At 40.0% G+C, this 19,423-nt stretch overlaps 1 long non-coding RNA gene across 2 annotated transcripts; it reads right to left on the reverse strand.

Moving 5' to 3' along the window:
* Positions 1-1,596: 1,596 nt before the first annotated feature.
* Positions 1,597-15,294, reverse strand: LOC108543062 (uncharacterized). 2 transcript variants are annotated; one of them, XR_001889444.1, is made up of 5 exons: positions 15,207-15,294; positions 13,383-13,649; positions 11,527-11,629; positions 3,744-3,998; positions 1,597-2,859 (listed from the first exon to the last, which is right to left on the reverse strand). It is a non-coding gene; the product is annotated as an uncharacterized LOC108543062 (long non-coding RNA). The 2 variants fall into 2 exon arrangements; XR_001889445.1 differs by lacking the exon at positions 15,207-15,294 and adding an exon at positions 14,318-14,541.
* Between the last annotated feature and the right edge of the window lie 4,129 nt (positions 15,295-19,423).

Raw genomic sequence — 19,423 nt, forward strand, 5'->3', positions numbered from 1 at the left:
TATATATATATATATATATATAAATGGAGAAAAAAATGTGCTAGATAAGAGAAGGCAATGGATGAAGGTATTTAATTTACACGAAATAGTCATGGAAGGCCTCTCTGAGAAAGTAACATTTCAGTTAGGAGTCAAGGTATGAGCAGAATATATTATTATATATGTGATATATATATTAACAACATATCATTTATATATTGTCTATATGTGATATATATTAATGATTACTATATAATTATTTTGTGTATATATACATCATATATAATGTATATATACAAACATGTATACATATACATTACACCTACACACATATATAAATACACACACACACACACACATACACACATGTATATAAATGAAATAGAAACTGGAAGTAAATCAGAAAGGACAGACTAAAGCAACAGGTAACACATAATTAAATAATGAGAGAATACACCAGAATGTGGCCTGGAAAAGAAGAGAACTAACATTCAAATCATTGTGAAAAATATAAAACCCTTTATCCTGAAGCCCCATCAATGTTTCCCCATTTTTCCTCTTTTATCATATTGCTGAATTTGAGTGAAACATAGTTTAGAAGAACATCTGCTTTCAACTATCATCCTGTTCTACAGGCTCTGATCTCTAAGCAGAATAAAAAGCAGAAGGATTGCATAGACTCTGTCAAGTTAAATATCACATTTAACCATTAGTTGATGCACTATTGGAAAAGGGGAGAACACATTTCATGGTGTTTGGTGATGCCACATTCAGATTTTACAGTATATTAAAGTTAGGAATAACAAATACCACAATGTTTCGAATGAACACGTGGTCATGATTCACTGTGATGTAATAGTCCGTGCATGTGTACTTCCTAATGACATGTGGAACACAAAGGAACAAAATGTTTCCTCTCTTCTTGTATCCTAGGTTAAGTTCCTCCTTTAGGGTTTCTTTATTTCCACCTTTGAAAAGGATTTTGATCCAGTGTGTAAAGTTCAGACTGCCTCACTCCTTCTCATTTGTATTTGTATTGAAAACAGAGTTGTAGGTCCAGGTTTCTCAGTCTTAGCACTATTGACATTCTGGGCTGCATAATTCCTTATTGTGAGCGCTGTGTTTTGCACTGCAGGAAGTTGAGCAGCACCCCTGATCTCGACCCACTAGATACCAGTAGAACACACTTCCCCTGACCCCCTCAGGTTGAGGCAACTAAAAATGTCTCCACAAATGTCCCCAGGGGCCAGAATCATCCCCAAATGAGAACTTCCTGTTCTACCTTCCGTTGTCAGAAAATTTGAATTTTGCTGCTGCTGTTTAAATAATTTTCTAGATTAAGAATCTGATGTCTGGAATGTTTTAGCACCTTATAGAGAATAGAGAAAAACATGGAGCTTATTAATAACATGTATTACTTAATATATTTCTGTCCTAAAACAATTCAAATCAGAACCTTAATATTTTCCTCAAAATAGAAGAAAAGAAAACAATTCTGAAGTATGACATTTCAAGTAATATATTTGTCACAAAATGCCCAATAGACAGAAATAAATGTACCAAAAATAAGGTTATTTTTGCAAATATTGCTGCAAAGAAAAACAAAGCGCATTTACTAATTATGAATCATCTACAATTCTTATGTTAGCAGTTAGTCCCCAGAAATGTAGCAAAGGAAACTGATAATCTAGGAAATGCACAGTACCCCCAGAATACATCTGAATATTTTATAGTATCACCTTGCTCCCTTATATGGAAGTCTCTGAACACAGAGCCAGTGTATTTAAATTTGTAACTCTACACTTCTTCCTCCCTCACCCACAGGATACTCTATTACTCAGTGGAAACCTTGCAACATAAAACAATTCATCTTTTCAGAATACATCAGCACTTAAAATAGTGTGATCAGATTGAAAGGACTGTAAAAAGGTTCATTTTCTCAGGTTAGGGATGAGACCAAGTAATGCATACTTACTACTACTGCCAACATCATAAAATCAAGAGAGCAAAAAGGACCTAGTTTACCTACTGGAGGTTAGCTACACAATGATGATAAATTAGCAGGGAGTTTTTAATATGCCTACATGACCTGTGACTAGTTAGCAAAATGTTTACTTCCGAAATAAAAGCCCAAGTCAGTGGAACATTTACAGGTCATTAGAAAAGATAAATGAAAAACCTGTCTGACCCTAACCTAGACTTGACTACACACACTCATTGCCTATGGGAAATAAGTGCAAATCAGACAGCCTATCAAATAAAACTCATGTATTGTTAAGAGGGTCTTCACTAATATGTTGCCATTCAGGGAAAGAAGATGTGGAATAATGAAGTAAAGTGAGATTTATTTTAGTTTCCTCCAAATTCCTTTCTATTTAAAACATTTTCCCATCTGTCATTAAGAGTTATCACCTTGGCAATAGCAAATGAGAAAGCAAGACTTACAGGGTATGTGTACATACATGAATACAAGGCAGTTGGCTTAATATTGTGCTTACAACCATATTTAATTGAACAATGAATATATTTGAGTAGAATATACAGCATTATGTATTTCACCTTCTATTAATTTGTAGCAACCTTTTGGTAAGTCATCATTCAATAAAATAAATACAATTTTCTCTGAAATGTGAATGATAATTGAATAGATAGTTGAGTCTCTTATACCAATATATGAAAGCTCAAGAGGCCAAAGATTGAATCGTTTCATTCCTTTGGAACATAAATGTAAGAAAAAACACTCTCTGAGACTCTAGAGCCAAACTTCAAACAAATGGTCCCTTATGTTCTCCATTGGTCTGCTTACTCTTGTTTCATTTATATTTCTTGTCAAGTTTGGTTATCTGGTTTCATGGACGCTTGTAGAGCTGAAACAGCAATCTAAGAGCAGGTTGAAAGAAGACATACGAGAAAGGATAAAATTTGGTTGAGCAGCAAGAGATGTGTTCTTGAAAATTAAGGTTAATTTGCTGTTATCCTGGCAGCAAAGACCAGAAGCTCTAAGGCAGTCACATACCTATTTTGGCTATTACACTACAGTATCATAACAGGTAATCAAGTGATCATAACTATCAGAGAAATCAGAGTTCTGGATTGTTTGGGCCCTCAAAGTCTACTCTGACTCTCCTTCACACCCTTTCTTTATTATCTGTCAAGTGGTCTTCTTATCTATGTTTTCATATCCCTGAAGAATGGGAATGGGTTATGTTCTGGCTCATCCAAATAACTGAGAAAGAATTAGACAAAGCCAAGGACAGAACCCTCTGGCACTCTACAAGCAATATCTACCCAGAATGGCACCCATCCATTAATCAACTCAACACATTTTGGTATTGCCTGGTAAGCCTGGCTAGTCCAATATCTATGCCTATATCATTTCTCCAATTTACCAATCTAGTAGTCATAACAATAAAGGAAATAGTTAGCTTTACCTACTTATTCTCAGAGAACTCGTGCTGACTTGTAAGTTTCACTACTATCTCTTCTCGGGATCTATGACTGTCCCTTCAGGAACACAGCCCTGAAATATTGTTCAGGTTAATAAGTTCATAAGTCAAAAGGCCATGCTTATTTATCCCTTCTGAAATCAAGAGGAATTATTTGATAACTTCAATCAAAAGAAAAGCTAAGTGGTATTTAAGAGCCCCTTGTTCACATATATAAGAATAAAAATGATATATTTTAGAAAAGTTTTCATCAAAAAGGGATTAAAATGAAAGTGTCGCATCTGAGGTAACCTTCACTTGGGTGGAAAATTTACTTACCAAAGATTCATCATCACTTAATAATCATGCCAGTTATAGGAAGTAATTCTGTAGATTGTTGGTTCTCAAAATGTGGTCCCCAGACCAGCAGCGTCGTATCACCTGAGAGTCTGTTAAAAATGCAGACGCTTGGACCCCACCGAAGAACTGCTTGCAGAATCAGTATCTCTGAGGATGAGGCCCAGCAATCTGTGTTAATAAGCCATCCAGTTGATTCTGGGGCACACTGGAGTTTCAGAACCACTGTCATCGAAACTAAAATAGAATTAAGATTATAATGGTTAGCCTTCTAGCATTCCTAATATAAGGCTAATGGTAATGACGATGATAATTTTAATAGACAACATTTTCTGGCCACTTACCTGTGCATGTAAGCCTTGTGCTAAGTACTTTAGGCCCTATATCAATTAATTGTCAGTAGAGTCCAACAAAGTACTACTATTCCCATTTTACAGATGAGATAATGAAACTGAAAAATTAAGAAATTTGCCCAAGGTCAGCCATTACATTGCAGAGTTGAGATAACCATCCAGGTGTAGCTGATTACATACACACACCCCTCCACCCCTCACACACACACCCTCATTCTTCACTATGATGCCATGCTGCCTTCCAGAATCAAGAAAAAAAAAAGCCTTCCCAACTTAAAATGCCTCTGTCCTGAGGACCTCATCAGGAAACATCCCCCTTTGTCCACCTTCTCAGCAGCCAATTATCTGACCCTTCAGATGAATCCTGACTTTCTCTTCCAATCTCTTGGAGCTCTAGAGACAAAATTTCCATGTTAATATGAGGTTAATTTTTCTCAAAAGTGAACCTGAATTTTCATTCTTTCTTTATATACAAAAATGGGCCAGTGTCTTAATTATAAACTGGATTGAAGCTGAAAAAGACACTCACTGGATACCATCTGGATCTTTACTACTCAAAGTGTAGTACCCAGACCATCAGTACCAATCTCATTCTGGAACATGTTAGCAGTGCAGAATCTCAGGTCCCACCCCCAACCTGCTGAATTAGAATTTTCATTTTAACAAGATCCTCAGGTGATTGCACACACATTGACACTCGAGAAGCATTGACTTATCTAGACATATCCTGAGGAAGATGAGATCCCAGGAAATTGAATGATCCATTCAGAGTCACAAATCTAGTTAAGTTGGAACTTACCCTCCCACTGAATATGTTTTTTCTATATCCCTGCAGCTTTCAACAATGTTCCATAAAAATAATGTTACTGCTGCTGCTGTTGGCTAATGTTGTTGAGCACTTCCTATGTTCTGGACATTGTGCTAATCACTTTATATAGATTATCTCATTTACTCTGTTACCACATTCTATGAATTCAGTACAGTTCTATTATTATCTCTTTTTTTTTTCTAATAGGGAAACCAAGGCCCAGACAGATTTAAATACTTGCTGTAAGTCATGCAACTTCCAAGTGGTAAATCAGGGTTTAGAACCCATGTAATTTGACTTTGAAATCAGCCTGTACATACTGGCCTGCATGTGTATCTTTAATTTTTCTCACCACTTTCAAAACTCCTATCATACATCTCAATCAATCAATCAATCATATATCTATCTAATTGTTTTGAGAGCAAAAAGTTTATAAGATGGAGCCAGGCCAGGCACAGTGGCTCACGCCTGTAATCCCAGTACTTTAGGAGGCTGAGGTGGGCAGATCACCTGAGGTCAGGAGTTTGAGACCAGCCTGGCCAACATGGTGAAACCCCATCTCTACCAAAAAATACAAAAATTAGCTGGGTGGCGCATGCCTGTAGTCCCAGCTACTCAGGAGGCTGAGGTGGGAGAATCACTTGAACCCAGGAGACGGAGGTTGCAGTGAGCCCAGATCATGTCTCTGCACTCCAGCCTGGGCAACACACCCTGTCTAGAGAAAAAAAAAGGTAGAGTCATAGTGCTTGATGTTTATTTTCCTTTTATCAATCTCAGTAATGGCAGTTCTTTTCTATAACTGCTTAGAAAAGAAAGCAAAAGGTCCCTTATCTTCCATCCCATCATCTCATCCCTTATAGCTCAGTTGTCCTACCCTTCAGCCATCCTTCCCAACCCCTCTCTCGTCACCTCAGGAGCCCTGGTTTAGCAATCATTGTGACTTTGAGGTTGTGAAGTCCTTGCCTACTGAGTTGAAAAGACAAGAGAGTTGTTGATTCCCTACTTCAAGAGTGCTCAAAAGTTAGAGGGAAAAAAACATAGTTAGGAACAGTTATGACAGAGCCATATCTTAGATTAATGAATTGCTTTTGTATGCTTTCTTGAAAACTTAACATGGAAGAGGTTATTTCCAGTAGCAACTTTTGCATACCAATCAACTTAACATCTGAAATGCAACCCACGAGTAAATTAGAAGGAGTCTATGTTATGTTCCAAAATGATTATAAAAATTCCATTTCTCTACAGCACCTTTAAAAAGTGTTGAATGTTCTAGAGTAAAATGATTTTCCTTATAAGATGCTGGTACATCCCCCTCACACTGTAGACACACACATTCAATAAGTAAAAATAATACGAGAAAAGCCCAGATCTATAAAAAAACACCTGAATTAGAATATGACTTTAAAATTTGAATTTGAGTTAACTATTAAGCATCATGAAAACAGTCTTCCATTTGCACAAAAGCCAATTTCTACATAACTTTTCAGAGTCTGGCTAGTATATGTAACAAGATGAACTACAGATACTTTTGCTAGGGTCCCTGTGGATCTAGACAATAAGCAAATACTTTAAAAATCTTTGCTATGTGAATCATAAATAATATGACTGCACAGATTTGTAACATTCCCAAAGAAAAGTATTGGAGAATTTTATTCATATCTAGAAACAAACTCAGTTCATTTATTGGTGTTCTCCATAAAGTGCGCGCGCACACACACACACACACTCATGCACACAAATAGACACATGGTGCTTGATTCAAAATATCTTCTTTTAGGCTTCAGTATCCTCAAAGTAAAGGCCTTTCCTTATTTATGTTTTAATTTATTTTACTATGGCTACTTGTTTTCTTGTCTTACTAAATGTTTGCTGAACTGAATAACACACCTTAACTACATATATCTGGAATTTCTGTTGTGAACTTTATTTAATGGCAAATGGAAACGATTTGTGGGTTTTGTGGGGCTATCATTTTCAATCTCCTGATTTTTGTGATTTTGAGGGGCTGGCCATAATGCTATAGAGTTCTCTGATTTTATTTCTTTGGTACAAAAAAAGCAAAATGAATGAATTGTGATTGAGCCATGGAACCCAGTTGCTTGCATATGTAATAGGGATTCTAAATTACCACATAAACACAGCTGCAGTTTTTCAGTCCGAAGGCCTCGAGAAGCATGCCGACTGGGGAGTGGGGGTATTTGGAGCTCTAAATGTAAGTGCATTATTATGAGCTGTGATAGACAATCATCCCTTCTTATTTAAATCTCTGGGCAACTATAAAACTAGACTGAGTCAAGTTTCTTATCTATGCCCAAATATGAGCAAGCAAGCTTAGCTCATATCTTAAAAGTTGACAGTTGTACTTTATGGTATGTCATCAGCTGCTACATTTATGAAGCTACCAGAAGGTTAATAGTTTAGGAACAGTTTATACTTTAATTATCTCATAAAGGATATTTCAAGTCATCCAAATTGATATAAATTATGCTTTCTTGTAGGGCAATAACTTCACACAGGAAAACAGATGTTTATTTACATATACAGACACATATATACACATTAAAACCTTTGTGCATGAATTTTAGCTTGAAAACAATAAGGAAAGGTAAGTTTTAAAATACATTTTCTTGCTAGTTTTCGAATCACTCATATTGGAGGAGAAAATACCTCTACATAAACTTGTTCACTAAATTTGTTATTTAAATTAATTTAACAAGAAATATGTTTGATGATTTAAGCAGTGCTTTCGTAAAGTTTATATATTCAATGCCTTCTTTTAATATGCTTAATAATATTTAAGATATTTTGAACAAAATTAATTAATCATTTATGGAAAATAGAATCCTATGGCTATAATCCCTTAAAGTATTCAATTTCAGCAAATCAAATCAGGAAAGTTTTGCATACAAAATGAAATGAGAACTATCACCATGCCTTAATACTAATTAAATTAATTCAATAAAAAATTGGAATCAGAGTCAATATTATAATGTAGCCATTTTGTGTGTGTGTAAGGCTAGCTAGATTTAAGAAGAGTCTAGTGACAAAAGTCAGAATTGGACAAACTGAATTATAAATTATCTACTTTATGGTCTAATCCTAGCAAATTATAAATCCAAGTTCTTTTCCTGTGGGTAACCAGTATTGTTATGGGTTATCTTCTTTCTCCAGCACTTCGGGGAAATTCAGTCTAAATCTGGAGTTAACTCAAACAACACTGACAATAAACATTATCGCAACAAACAGACAAAACCAAAACAAGTGATCTGTCCTTTACTCCAACCGTTTCAAATCGGGTAGATTTAGGGTGAAGGGAATAATAAGTTGAATAATTCCTTATTTTCTGTTTACCATTAAAATGTTTGTAATCGAGAATTATTTGTTTTTTATTGAAGAAGTGTTTTTTATGTTTTCTTAAAAGAAGTGATACTTCTTTCCACCATTTTCAGACCACGTGGTTAATTCAAATAACCACAAGAGTTTACATTTTCCATTATATTAATATTTGATTTTTCACAAAACAAAGGCATCAGATACACAAAGAATCAGCAAAAGCATCACTTTCTACTGATTCCAGTTAAGCCAACTTTAGCAAAAAGAATCATTGCAGGAAAATTGGTCTTCAGCAAAATGTATTCATTTATAACAAATCAAATACAATCAGCACTTTTGAAAAATGAACAGTTATACAATCCCTCATGGATGTGTAGAGAGATTCATAATGGAAAGAAATTACAGAAGTCACCTAGCAGGAACTCTTGTTTGACAGTTGAAGAAAACTGAGATACACAAGATGGAAACCATTGACCTCAGACTGCTGTAAGTCCTCAAAAATGGAACACCTATGTCTAATTCTGTATTTGTGAAAACTATGTTGTCCCTCATTATATTTTTCCTCTTATTTCTTGGTAGTAAAACTTCTAGCTGGATATATGGCTCCCGAGAATGAAGACTGCACTCCCTAGCATCCCTTCAGCATCTTTGGGGCTACTGGATAAATTCTGAGCAATGGACATACACAAAAGTGTTGTGTGGTTGCATCTGGGAAGTTCCTTTATGCTTTGCCCCTTATTTTTCACCCTCCTCTTCCTGATGGCTGGACATTTGTACAATGGCCAGATCTGGAGAAACCATCTTGGGGGCCCTTGGGAATGGAGGTCCAGCCTGGGGGAGCAACAAAGTCAGAGGATCCTAAATTTCATGAAGTAGGATGCTGGAACTTGGGCTTATAGACTTTTAAATGAGAGAAGATAAAACAAAAGGCCTATTTCATTTAAGAAATGAATAGTTTTATTTTCTATTCTAGTCAAACCTAATCCCAATTCCTATTTGGCTGTGACATCAGATCCTTGTGCAGTGACTGACACATAGCGGGTGTTCAATAGATGTTTGAAGCAATCTGGGAGGTATTCCTGATACCTTCTCCTTCCCCATATCCAACTCAGCATTCACTTCTATCAGTTTTACCTTTGGACATCTCTCAAATCTGTGTACTTGTCTTAATCCCCCTCCACTCATGTGAGCTGAAGCTTGCCTAGACCTTGTCTTGCCTAGGCTACTCAAAAGCCTTCTGAATGGTCTCATCATATCATACCCTTTTCCGGTAAAAAACTTGTTTTTTCTTTTTTTTAGGAGCCAAATCCTTGACATAGGCTATAGGTCTTATTTCACATCACTTTTAGTCTTGCCATCTGAGCTGCCCATTTCCTTCCCACCTCTTCTGAATTCACTTCTAGGAATCCTCAGGACTCCCCTTAGCACTTCCCTGGAAAGACTTCCTTCTGCAGAAAATCTCTCATTATCTTTTTATGGAACCACACATTTCTGTATGTGACATAGCCTGTCTCTCCCAGTAAAATGTAAGCCCCAAAGAGGTAGCCACTGTGGATGTTTTACATACTTTTATATCCTCAGTGTCTAGTATGGTGCCTGGTACAATATTAGATGCTTAATATAATTTGCTGAATGAATAAACGGTATTGCAAATGCCATTGTTGGGATATGGCAAATCAGTGGGCTGGTAGTTACTGGGATTTAAAAGACAGAAAGAGAGGAGGAAAGAGAGAAGCGGAGAGAGGGAAAGGGAGAGACAGAGAGAGAGAGAGAGTGGGGGGGGAACTTTTATGTTTACCTTATAAAATAGCCATTTAGCTCACTAGCTTAGTCAAATTCTAAATAATCTTAACTCCTAAGATTGGATGGACTAAAGTTTGAAGCCTACTGTCCCCATCATCTAATAATTATTAGCCTGACATCTAATAATTAGATCACCAGTCATCAAAGTGATTCCAAGACCCCTGGTGGTCCTCAAGACCATTTCTGGGGGGTCCATGAGATCCTGCCTTTCCAAGCTGGATACGGTCATATTTTCTTCACATACTTCAACTCAAACAACATACTGCAGCAGACTGAATGCAGAAGCAGTTATGGGACTCCAGCTATACTATTAAACTAAATGCTATGGTTTGAATGCTCACTGGAAAAATCATGTTGGAATTTCATTGGATAAATTAATTGGGACATGGGACCTTTAGGTGGTAGATTAATACCCTTATTGCAGGAGTTGGGTATTTATCTCAGGAGTGGGCTCCTGATAAAAGGATGAAGTATGGTTTCTCTTTTTCTCTCTGCCTCACATGCTTCCTTGTCCTTCTGTCATGTTATGATGTAGCAAGAAGGTCCTACAGATACAGCCCCTTGATCTTGGACTTCCCAGCCTCTAGAACTATGAGCCAAATAAATTTATTTTCTTTTAAAATTACCCGGTCTGTGATGTTCTGTTATATTAGCAAGAAACGACATTTAAACATTTTGCAAAAATGTAAAATAATGCCTTTTGTTCAGTAAATAGTTTCTTGTTTTGGAAAATATAGTTGTTTTTAAGAAAACATGTTCTTTACATTAATACATAAGGATTTATCATTGTTAATTTTAAATGATTAGTAAAATATTTTAAACATTACTCATTTTCCATTCTAATACTATTGATGCTATTTATAATACCCTATTTATTGATGCTATTTATATATCCTATTTATAATCCTCAGAACCAAAGCTCTTTGGAGTCCTCAATACTTTTTGAGAGTATGAAAGAGTCTTGAGACCAAAGCATTTGTGAACTGCTGCATTGAAAAGATCATTTCTTTGGTTTAAGACTTAGTCTCCTTAATCTCTCAAACTACAAATAAGTAGGAATGCAGCAGTAGAAAGAACCTAGATTTTTGGCATTAGTCAATGTGGCTTGGAAAGCTGGTGTAGCCTTTAACTGGTTGTGTGACCTTGGGGAAGTCAGGTAACTTCTGAGGGTCTCATTTTTCTCTTCTTAAAATAAAAACACCTCTGTAGGTTACTGTGTAAATAAAAGAAAAACATGAGAAAGCACTCAGCATAGTGTTGGCACATAATAGGTATGTATTTGGCACACAGAAGTATTAAATTTTATTGTCAACTATACATTGGTGTGAGTTTGTTAATCTTTTTTCAAATAGCTTTTAAGGGTCTGGTGATGCAGTGGTATGTGGTAAAAGTTCAGTAACTAGCTCTCTGGAAATAAAGATTCCTGTTTTTTAGAATTTGCTGATTCCCATGCTGTAAATATTCCTACCTTGGCTGATTTTAATGTTTGTTTGGAGGAGATGGACTCAAATCACTTGTGAACAGGTATGAGACAGTTTCAGCATAAAATGTTCTGGGCCCATGAGTGGAATCTAGAAAGAGGAGACACATAAGGTAGAATAAGAGTCTCAGGACCTGATGGCAAAATTTCTGCTAATTTAATATTTTGCCTCAAGCCTTTCCTTTAACGCTTAGAATTCCCAGTTTTCTTTTTGGTTGGATTGAATCATTGGTATCACCAACAGGGTGCCATGAAGACTTTCGTATTCAAGTTATCTGCCACCAAGTCTCATATTTCCACCAGAAGAGTAACTATTTAGGGAGACATGTTGTCCAGATAACCTAGTTAAAATAAGGGATCATTGGCAGATTAGTCTAGCTTAGATGTCACAGGTGTAATGCCCTAAAATGATGCTGCAGAACAGTGGATCTCAAAGAGTGCACCCCAGACAAGCAGCAAGGTATCACCTGGTTGTTGGAAACGAAAATTATCAGATCCCACTCAGCCCTATTACATTGTAAATTCTGGGGGTGGGGCCCAGCAATCTGAGTTTTAACAAGCCCTTCCTAAAGAACCGCTGGTGTAGGAGGGGTGGGAAGACTGCAGTGTTTGCAGCAGGGAGTGATCTGGGCATCCTGAGTACCCCAAGGGAGACTGGGGCAAAGACAAGCTGAGACTGGGCACAGTGGGTGCTGTTGGTTCCCAGCTGGAGCCCCTTCATTGATCTGGTACTTCCCTCGCCTTCTGTGGTGTGTTGGTTGCTAAGGGCCCAAAGATGTTCCCTTCTCTGGAGAACTGCCAGGGCTGCATGACAATAGCTACAAAAGCCTCCCCCTTTGCTTCAAAGTGAGACTAACTCTGTGATGTAGTTCATGTTCCTAGTGGGATAGACTAAAGTCAGTCTCCAGTTGAGATGAGAGTCTTGCTCACCTTCTCCCCTGCCCAATTCTGCTCCCCCCACTCTGCTCCTAACAGCACTCCTGACGATAATTGCCTCAGCATGAATCTTGGTCACAGGTTCTGCTTCTAGGAAACCTGACCTGAGACAGGGTTTCAAAGTTAGACAATTCTGGGTTTGTGTCTGGACTTCCCGGCTTGTTAACTATGTGACTTCAGGTTTGTTGGGTAATCTCCCTTGTCTTAGTTTCCTCAGGTGTTAAATGGAGATAATGATGCCCACTTTGGGGGTTTGCTGTGGTAATGAAAGGGACACTGTATAGAAGTCCTCAGCACAGTGCCTAGAGGGTGGTATGGACTGTCCAGAGCCTCCTTTGATCTTTCGCTGCCTCTCCTTTTGGCCTTGGGCATGTTAACGTTTTCATGTTGTCTGTTTCCTTTCTGGGGACTCACGGTGTGTCTAACACCAGGCTACCTCATTAATAACTAGAAGTGAGAAATATTGTTTCAAGTGGTAAAGTACTTGGCAAAATGTGGAGTGTGGGCATAAAGCATAACGAGCACTAACTATACAACAGAAGGTGGAGATACTGGGAAAGAAGTGTCTCGGAGTTCAGAGGCTGGGAGAGGTGGGTGCTCTGGCCAGAGGCTTCCTGGGATTTTCCTCCCCAACCCCCTCCCAAGTAGCAGCAGCAGAGTGAACTTGAAGACCTTGGAAACTGCAACTTGGTTCTGCCCAAGTCTGAGGAGTCTTATAAACCCGGAGGCAAAAAAAGACAGGAGAGATTGGGATGATTTCCTGCCTATGCCCTGTCTTTATCCAGAGTTCCTTCTTGTCTTTGAGGTCTAGACTCAGTTGTCTCTTCACAGAAGCCTTCTCCAACCAGTTCATTTTACGTGCCCTTCTCCATCTCATGGCCCAGTTTTACTATTTTCCCAGCACTTACCTCCACTAGGCAGTAGTTTGTCTGGGTGTTTGCTGAGGTGTGTATAGTCTGTCTCCTGTTGGAACTCCTGAGGGTAGGGGCTCAGTGTGTCCTGCGCCCTGCTCTTTCCCAGCTACACAGTAGGTCCTCAATCAATACTTGGTCTTGGAGCCACTGGATTCTAAGATATTGTTGATAAGTGGTAAGCGGGTGCAGCCCTTTGGAAACCTCTTGGCCATGTCTACCAAAGCTGAGCAAATGCCTTCCTAAGATCCAGCAATTCCATTCCTAGTTTTTTATCCACAGAAAAGGAAAAGTGGTCATCAAAAGGCATCTACCAGAATGTTCACAATAGCATTTTTTATAACAACGACAAAACTGGAAGCTACCTATATTTTCATTAAAATAGAATGAATAAACGAATTGTAATATATACAAAGGAATACTGTGTACAGCAATGAGAAACAACCATCTTCAACCATAGGCAAAAACATGGATGAATCTCACTAACATGCTATTGAGTGAAAAGACACCGGACACAAAAGAGCACATTCCCTATGATTCTATTTACATAAAGTACAAAAACAGGCAAAACTAGTCCTGGTGTTGGAAGGCAGGGTAGGGATTGTCCCGATTGGTGGAAAGAGCTGAGGGGGCATTGAGGGTGCAGGTCATGTTCTGTTGCTTGGTGTGACTGCTGGTTAAACAGGTGTGTGAAGTTCGTGAGCAAGCATCTAGCTGTGCACCAGGCACCTTTGATACTGCAATGAAATATACATTAAGACAATTGCAGGGGGTTTTGCATAGGACAGTGTAGGCGGTCTCAATAACATTTCCATTAAAAAAGACCTGCTGGGAGCTTGGAGTCCCCGAGTTAGGAGCTCACTCTTGCAGAGATCCGCGCGGCCCCACCCTCCCTGCTCTTCCGACGCGCTGCCCGGCCACCGAGGGCTTACCGAGCTGCCTAACGCGCAGCGGAGGAGACTCGAGTCCCGGGACCCGGGAGGGGTCGCCCAGCGCTCTCAGCGGCTCGCAGAGCCAGGGCCAGGCTCAGGGAGCTTTACAGCAAGAAACACTCAAGGTGTAAAGTCCGAGCGAGCAGCTCGATTCTTAGTCCTGCAGCCTAAGGCTGCCCCTCCAAGCCGTGGGCGCCTGCCGTCCGTCTCCTCACCGGGGCGCCCTTTACTCGGTCACCCGGGGCACGGCAGGGGCTTCGCCGAGCTTCGGTCCGCCGTGGTCGCGGCCGCCGGTCGCCGGGAGCCCGGAGCCGGGACACGGGGGTTGGGGGTGGGTTCCAGTGCCGCGCGGGAGTTCAAAGCCCGGCACTGGCACGGGGTTCCGCCGCCGCAGCCGCTGGAGCCTTGGGCTCCCGCCGCGGGGAGAGCGGGGGGAGGGCGCCTGTCCCGGAGTGACCCGGCGGCGGAGGAAGGGCGGGCCGCAGGCGGCGGGCCCGGGGGAACGTGAGCGGGCGGGCGAGGAGCGGGTGGAGGTCGACAGAGTGGGGGCCACGAGGCCGGCGCCTGGTCGGGAAGAGAGTGGGAGATTCCCCCACGAGTTCAGAGCCGGGACTGAGGGAAGAGACACTTAGAGTCCTGCGTCTCCAAGTTTTGCTCCAATGCCCTTGGCATTGTATGCATGTGTGGCGTCTATCCTGGCTCAGGCGATTTGATGTTTTCAATAGGCCTAACCTCACCAGTGGTGTGCCCGGCCCGGCTGGCTGGCAGCTCCTGTCCCCAAGCCTCCCGCCTTGCACCCACCATTTACGCAGTCACCAGGCCTTTGCACTGCCCAGCGCTGGAGGAGGCGACCAGAGCCTTAAAGGCTCCACGGAGGGCGGGCTCTTACCTCCTGACTTTTTCCTCCTTGCGCTGCAGGCGGTACTGAGGTCAGGGGTCCGGTGGGAGGCTGGACTGTTTGTGTGTGTTGGGCGGAGGCGTGGGGGGGAAGGGAAGTGGGCGGTAGGTTGAGAGTCTGTAACAGCAGCACATCCCAGGTTCCACCCCCACCCACAGGGCTGGTCAATCCTTCCCTCTCCTGGGGTCTGTGTGAGAGGAGAGTACAAAGGTCAGATTGTCCAAAGGATAGTGTGTTCTGCTCTGAGATTTAATCGTGAAGGCATCGCGAAATGGCCATTGAATTTCTCGATCATCACAGAAGAAAACATACTACTTTGAGTTTCCTGAAGTGATTTTCATTTTCATCTGGGCAGGTGGTGATAACTTCTGGAAACACCAAGGACTAAAAAGAAAGGAAACTGCAGAAAGTGGAGGGCCACGGAAGCAGCAGCTCACAGGCTTTTTCTCAGGGGCTTATCTCAGCTAGTGTTCCAAGACTAGCAATCCATAAACATTGCTTGCCCTGGGGAGGAGGGAGATTTAACCAATATTACATCTCTTCGATTTTTACCTATTTCCTTTACTTGGTCCTATTTTTACCTGGTCAAAGAAACGCCTGTATCGTATACTCAGATTTTCCCCTTAATTATAAGTTTAAAAAAAAAAAAAGTCAATAAAAGACAAAATGGGAAGTGTTGAAGCACTGTCCAGAAACTGTAGTAATAGCAATATAAAAAGAAGGGTAGTGAACTGACCTTAGCAAATTTGCACTGCCACTAATTTGCTAGTCAAGTGACCCTATTTTCCTGACTCTGTTTCTTTAGTAAAATGTGGGCATTATCATAGGTGACCCCAAATCCTGAAGTTCCTTTGTGTGTGTGTGTGGGGGGGGTGAGATTTAAAAATTTGATTCAAATAAATTTCCATTCGCTGTATAGTTCAATATTTAATTCCCTGCCTGTTTTAAGCTGAGGAATAGATGTCTGAACATACATTTCCTCATCCTAAATCCCTTTGATCCTCTCATAATGCTCCAAGTGCAGTGTTGATGCCTGGCAGGCTTTGTGTTCAGTTTGTACCATTTGCAAATGTAGTGAGGATTACAGTGGAATGGAGGAAAGAATGGCTGCAGGATTTCTTGGACCAGAGAAACTCACACTTCTCTTTCCATTTTCACTCTCATTAGCACACAACTTTTAAAAGTTGGCCTGGGCACAGCAACACTTTCACACATCCATACTAAAATCCATGCTAATCTTTCCCATGGGATGTAATTCAATTGAATTGACATTCTAATAAAATACTGGCGAAGACACAATCACAGTTTCCCTGCAATGCATAATTAAAATAGCACTATGCAGTTGCTTACACTTCAGATAATGGCTTCCTACATGTTGTTGGTTATGAAATTTCAGGGTTTTCATTTCTGTATGTTAATAGAACATTTAAAACTATCCTTTTAGCAAAGTAGGTTGTAATCTTAGTTTGTCATTGCTAGGAATGTGCTAAAGCCTAAGTCTGCTTTCAGATTGGTCTTGGGCAGTAATTTAATGTATCAAAAACTGCCTTCAAATCTGTGCTTTCTATTGGTAGCTTACTGAGCCCCCTCTCCTACCTTGAAATCATTGGCACAGATACACATGTGCTTAGGAGTGGTTTGCATCTACCATATATACATTTGGGAAGTCTTAACTATCTTCTAAAAGACTAAAGAGTAAGGAATGATTTACCTTGGGTAATGAAACTCAGACTTTGCTGTTGTTTCTGTTCCAAAGTGTTTTATACTGATAAAGCAACCCCAGTTTAGCATTGCCATTGAGAATACTGTGCAGAAATACTATGCACTTTGGATTCCTTCACTGCACTTAAAATTTATGGTTGCTAAATTGTTGATACTCTAGGTTATGAATTAACCGATAGTCAAACTGAACAATTCCCCATTGACAGTTTTTGTTTAATGGCCAGGAACACCTGAAATTTGGATAAAGGAGCTAGAAAGGAAGAATGGGCCCCTTTGTGGATTCCTACATGTTTTAGGTAAAGCTTGATTAGTTGTTCCTCACCTACATTCTGGGGCTATTTTTAGCAGTGCCCTTAGCTAGATGTATTTACTCATGGGGCATAACCTTACTGATACTGCATGTTTGTAATATTAACGATCTCTGACTTAGGAATGTGGTCCGAGTCATAGAACACCTCAGAAAGTGGGTAAAGCTTATTATCGAAGCTGGAAACGGCCACATCATTTATTGAGGCTCAAGACATTTAAACACTAATGACTTGCACATGAACTCTAAACTAGGTTTACCCTCCAAAGTGGAGATAAGTCATGGCTGCCCAGACCAGTGAGGAGGGGGAGGATTGAACTGTGAAGTGTATTGAAGTATATTCCCTACAAGTATTTCTCTTTGAGCAGAGCTGTATATTTAGGTAGAATGAAACAAGATGGCGCCCACCACTCACAACCAGGAACCAAACAGGAAAGAATCCAAATTCTGTGTTTAGAGGGCTTTCATGCTCAGTAAAATGCATACGTACTTTTATTACGGTTCTTAAAATTAGAAAACCATACTCCTATTTTGCTTTCATTTTCCTTTGGGATTTAAATAAAGCACTCCTACCCCCCTGCCTCCCGACCCCAGATCACACCCTCTTTTGGCTATGTTAACAAAAATTAGGTCCAGGAGACAGAAGGGGGTGCACATATATGTGGGAACTGTGCAGAGTGAACAGTATTGGTAAAGGAAAATTAAGCTCAAGACAGAAACTAAATAGAGATGTGAAAGAGAAAGGCTAAGCTAGACTTTCAAGCAATTGAACATTTCTCATTTGTTTTACAGTGAGAACTGCTGCCCCACCAGACCAACAGTATTTTTAATGTGAATTCTGTGTCCTTACCAGCTGTTTCAATTAGGCAAGGTAGCTGTGTAACAAATAGACCCCAAGATAAATAATGGCACAAAGAATAGTCAATGATAGTTTTTCTTGGTTGGGGTGTAGTGGTGGCTATTCTCCTTCATGTTGTTACTCTAGGACCCTGGCTTTTCTTATCTGTGGCTCCACTATCTCTTTGATGTAATCTTTTGCATCTACGTAGAAGGGGCAAAGTAGGGTCAAGGGAGCATTTGCTTGAAAGCTTTGAGCTAAAAGTGGCACACATAATTTTTGTTCACCTTCTCTTGGCTGGAACTCAGCTTTGTGGCCCTACCTCCCGTGAGAAAGCCTGGGGTATACGGCCCAGTTGTATGACAAGGAAGAGAAGGGAATGCAGCCTCAGTGCACAGCCAGCAGCCTGAGCCACATCATCGTATCCCAAATGCTGTAGTCATAATAGCAAATATTTATTAGTGCTTATTATGTGCTAAAGGCTTCATATACATTTTTTTTCTCACTTAATCCTCACAACAACCCTATGAGGTAAGAAATATCACTCCCATTTTACAGATGGTAAAACTGAAGTTTGGCAAGGTTAAAAAAAACTTGCACAAAGCCAAACGGCAAATGGAGAGTCAGAACTCATACTTAAAATGCTGTTTGTCTGAGGGGTCAGAATTCTTTTCCAAGCTAGAGAATTGGCCTGGACAGGGAAGCAGAGACAATAGCTCACAAGTATCTTTCCCTCTTTTGCAAAGAACTAAAGAACTGTTATTTCTTCCTCCTTTGCCAAACCTCCCTTTGGAGATGCTGAGAGGAGAGAGGCTGGTGGAAGAATTGGAGGAGGGAGGTGATTAAATCACCTTAAATCTGTTTTAAAAATCTCCATTTTCAAAAGCTTTCTGTATTTAACAATGCTTGACTGTGAGAGACACTAGCCCCTTTTTGGGGCCAGCAGAGTAACAGAACGCAACTTCTAACAGACTGGCTGGCGTGCTAAGGTAGCAATTGTATTTAAATTTCAGTCTCAGTAACTCTAGCTGGAACCACCTAAAGCAAAAGGAAGGAAGGGGTATCAGAGCACATTTTCACTCCTTCAGTTGCTCCAGGGGCTAGAAATGGAAAGTTTTATGTGACAGAGTTTATTTTTGCAACTTGCAATTTTCCTCTCCTTTGAAAATTAAGGTGGCCTAAAAAAGTCTTATATGTGGGCCAATACAGCAACAAATTTATGAAGTGAAAAAGTAAAGGTTTTGTGGTGTCATAAGCTCACCCACACTATACATACGTTTATTACTTAAAATGCTCCAGATTTAAGTTTCATTATGGAGCGAGTGTGTTATAAGCAAACTA

Source organism: Rhinopithecus bieti, unplaced genomic scaffold (genome assembly GCF_001698545.2).
Source record: "Rhinopithecus bieti isolate Rb0 unplaced genomic scaffold, ASM169854v2 scaffold_23460, whole genome shotgun sequence".
Taxonomy (NCBI): Eukaryota; Metazoa; Chordata; class Mammalia; order Primates; family Cercopithecidae; genus Rhinopithecus; species Rhinopithecus bieti.